This window comes from Bos mutus, chromosome 5, assembly GCF_027580195.1.
Source record: "Bos mutus isolate GX-2022 chromosome 5, NWIPB_WYAK_1.1, whole genome shotgun sequence".
In the NCBI taxonomy this organism is placed as follows: Eukaryota; Metazoa; Chordata; class Mammalia; order Artiodactyla; family Bovidae; genus Bos; species Bos mutus.
Genome location: NC_091621.1, coordinates 47,184,812 through 47,189,159, shown reverse-complemented (window position 1 = coordinate 47,189,159; position 4,348 = coordinate 47,184,812). Strand labels below are relative to the sequence as shown.

Sequence of the window (4,348 nt, the reverse complement as noted above, 5' to 3'; positions counted from 1 at the left end):
TTTCATTCATCAGCTTCTCTTTTCACTCTGCAATGGTTTCATTTGCTATGCAAAAGCTTTTAGGTCCAACTTTAATTGAACCTAAATTAGGTCCAACTTATTTATTTTAATTAGATCCAAGTTATTTATTTTGTTTTTGTTTCTTTTGGGAAACAGATCCAGAAAAGTGTTGTTACAATTTATGTCAGAATTTTGTTTTGCTAATGTTTTATTCTAGAAGTTTTATGGTTCACAATCTTACATTTATGTCTTTAATCCATTTTCAGTTTGTATCTATATAGAGTGTGATAAAATGTTCAAGTTTCATTCTTTTCCATGCAGCTGTCCAGTTTTCCTAGCACCACTTATGGCAGAAAGTGAAGAAGAACTAAAGAGCCTCTTGATGAAAGTGAAAAAGGAGAGTGAAAAAGTTGGCTTAAAGCTTAACATTCAGAAAACTAAGATCATGGCATCTGGTCCCATCACTTCATGGCAAATAGATGGGGAAACAGTGGCTGACTTTATTTTTCTGGGCCAAAATCACTGCAGATGGTGATTGCAGCCATGAAATTAAAAGACACTCCTTGGAAGGAAAGTTATGACCAACCTAGACAGCATATTAAAAAGCAGAGACATTACTTTGTCAACAAAGGTCCATCTAGTCAAGGCTATGGTTTTTCCAGTGGTCATGTATGGATGTGAGAGTTGGACTGTGAAGAAAGCTGAGCACCAAAGAATTGATGCTTTTGAACTGTGGTGTTGGAGAAGACTCTTGAGAGTCCCTTGGACTGCAAGGAGATCCAACCAGTCCATTCTAAAGGAGATCAGTCCTGGGTGTTCATTGGAAGGACTGCTGTTGAAGCTGAAACTCCAAAACTTTGGCCACCTGATGCAAAGAACTGACTCATTGGAAAAGACCCTGATTCTGGGAAAGATTGAGGGCAGGAGGAGAAGGGGACGACAGAGGATGAGATGGTTGGATGGCATCACCGACTCAATGGACATGGGTTTGGGTGGACTCCACGAGTTAGTGGTGGACAGGGAGGCCTGACGTGCTTCAGTTCATGGTGTCGCAAAGTGTCGGACATGACTGAGCAACTGGACTGAACTTATTGAAGAGACTGTCTTTTCTCCATTGTTTATTCTTGTCACCTTTGTTGAATGTTAATTGACCATAAGTATGTGAGTTGATTTTGGGGCAATCTGCTCTGTTCCATTGGTTTATGTATCAGTTTTGGTGTCAGTACTGTACTGATTTGGTAACTATAGGTATGAAGTACCACCTAAAGTTGGAGAGCATGGTTATTTTAACAGTATTAATTCTTTCAACCCATTAGTATGATGTATCTTTCAATCTGTTTTTGTCATCTTCAGTTCTTTTCAGGTCATTTACCTCTTATTCATAGGTATTTTATTCCTTTTAATGTGATTGTAAATGGGATGGTTTCTTTACTTTCTCTTATGTAGTTGATGGTTAGTACATAGATATACAAGACATTTCTGATATTAATTTTTTTTCCATATATTTACTTTTTATTGAATTTTTTAATGACACATAGTTTTTGCACTGCTAAACCATGCCTGAGAATTCAAAGAAAGAAATGGTACAATGGACAGCCTCATCCACCCATCATACAGCATATTTAAACTTGATTCATGTGCACTTTGATAATTCCACATATCTTTTAAAAAGTTGTAACAAGGGTTGGGATTTTTAAGTCTCCTTGCAGGTCTTTAGATTTCTATGCCATTAAATAACTTTTCCCATATATTCATCTCAGTTCCTCAATAACATAACCCCCAACAAAATTTTGCTGGAAAAAAATGCACTTTTCAGGGGATTTATGTGGCTCAAGGTCCAAGAGATTATTTGTTAAAAGATTTTTGTTTCCCATATGATGTCTTCAGATTAACCAAGAATCCTTTGTTTTTCAATCATCCAACCTCTCCTTGGCTGGCTCAGCTACTCACCCAAGCACATCAGAACACAGGCATCCTGCCTGCCACCTCAAGTAACTCCAACATTATTGCCCAGATACACTTTGCAGGTCCCATCAGGTGATTCTGTTCGCTTCCCGGGAGTGGGATTCCTGCATTGACACTTTTATCAAGACTCAACTCCTAGAGGAAAATGCCCCCACAACAGGATAGTTTTACTCACCCATTTGCTTCACTCTTGCCAGTAGCAAGTCTGCAACTCCTACATTTGGCAAAGGGATTTTATTATAGAGAAACCCAGACTCTGCATCAAGCGGTCACATGCCACTTTGAAATATTTCTACCGAAGATACAAAACTAGGAAATTACCAGACTATCTCATTAGATGTAAAGACTTTTCAGTAATCCTGGGTAGCATCCTGGTGTCCCTTTTCAGGACTAAAAATTACTGGATAGTTTAAGCTGTAATTATTAAAAACAGAAGTGCTACATCACCTGTCTTTCGCCCCTGACTCTCCAAATGATCAACTTAAAGACATACCAGAAGGTTGATACCAAAGCTAGGCTGGGACAATCACTGCATCTACAGAATACCTAACACCTTAAATGTTTGGGCACAAGTGCATCTGGAATTATTGTCAAAGATCATGCAAGATCTGTGAAACTTAAGTGTGTTTCAGGTTGAGGTTCTGCTCTTACTGCTTTGAATTTGTAAGGACAGGACAGTGACTCCCTTGGCCTGAGCAGAAACTAAACAAAGTCTTTCCACCAGTTTACTATACAATTTAGACCTGATTAGAGGAGGCTTTAGCAGCACCTGAAGTAGAGCCCCCTGCATTTACTGCCCTTTACATTAAAGGCCATTTGGTTCCACTCTAGGGATTGGCAAATTCATGAGACATTTCACAATTCCAATGCATACTTCAGGTTACTGAGCTAAGCAATACGCTCTGTAAAACAACTATTCCAAGTGATAGCAAAAAAAAAAAAAAAAAGCCTTAATATGGAACACAGAAAAAGCATTACCCAAATAAAAAATTACTAAAAGAAATAAGATTCTTCCCTCCCACCCCTTTCCCCACTTGGTGACCAAAGTTTGGTTGAATTTAATTTGTGGTTACCTCAGAATACAACTCAAAGTTTTAAATTATAAATCAGAGCCCTACAGATTTTCCAAGCACATCAGTTCTTTTGAGAGTGGCATGTTCTAGGAAGTCTAATCCAGCCACAGTCCACCTCAGAGTATTCCTTATAGATGGGGCACAGGACAGGTTAATTAAGGTCACTTAAATCTTCATCTTTTACAGCAGATCAGAACCCAGATGGCTGACTTTCTGCAGGATTTCTGATAGGAATCCAGTAGAACTGGTTTCAAGTTTCACATCGATACTTAATAGCTGTAACCTTCTTATCCAGAAGTTGTGATCCACATGAAGTCCACAATGAGTGCAGCAAATCTGAGGTAGTCAACCCTTACGAAGGCTCAGTATTTCCGGCTTTCTACATGCTCGGCAGGGGACTGCAGGGATGGGAACTGCGAATCTCTATAGATTTCTGGTGGTCCTTGTGGTGCTTTCCTTGTTGTGGTCAACCTAGCTCCAGGAGGCCTATACACGCCACTAGTCATTGTCGGTTCTGGGGTTTCTGTAACAACTCCTGGAGCAGGAGGTGCTTGTACCGGAGCAGTTTTATTCCAAGGGCCTGAAGACTTTTCTACACCACCACCACCACCTCCACCTTCTTCCCAATTATCACTTGGATCTTCTCTCTTTTCAACTTCATCTTCTTCCTTTTCACTTATTTGCATTGCTTGAACTCTTAGGCCACTGTAATCAACCTCTTTTTGCTCAAATTCTTTCCACTCATCTTCCTCCTTTGTCACAACCTTGGTGGCGGCCCCAGGGCCAGTGGCCCCTACGCCCGCGGTCCCGCTATCGCCCGGCCGGGTCCCCGCGCCCGCCCCACCGCCCGCCGCGCCCGTGGCTCCGCTGCTCCCGCCAGCGCCGCCCGCCAGCGCCGCCCGCCAGCGCCTCCCGCCGCGCTCGCCGCCCGGTTGCTCCGCTCCTCCTTCTTTTTATCTCTCTTGGCGAAAAAGTTGTCTAGGCTCCGCTCCTCCGTCTCAGCCATGGCCGCGGCCTCCTTGGCCCAGATGGGTGGGGCCGGCGGCGGGCCAGGCCCACCGAGGCTCCGAGCTCGGGGTCGAGGCCGGCTCGGCGCTCAAGCTCCCGGGCGCGGCGACGCCTCAGTCCCGCGGGGTCGCTGAGGCGTGTGCAGCGGGGCGACCGGCCCCCCACTCCCCCGCCCCCCGCGCCTGCTGGCGGACGGTGGTACGGTCCTCCTAGGGGCTCGCGTGCCGCTGCCGCCGCCGGAGGCCGCCCGGGCTGCAGCTGCTGCCGCGATCACAGTGTAGGATCCTGCCCGCTCCACAGCT

At 44.3% G+C, this 4,348-nt stretch overlaps 1 pseudogene; it reads right to left on the bottom strand.

Annotated features, from left to right (window-relative positions):
* Positions 1 to 1,572: 1,572 nt before the first annotated feature.
* LOC102275348 (protein CDV3 homolog pseudogene) lies at positions 1,573 to 4,059 on the bottom strand (annotated as a pseudogene).
* Positions 4,060 to 4,348: the final 289 nt, after the last annotated feature.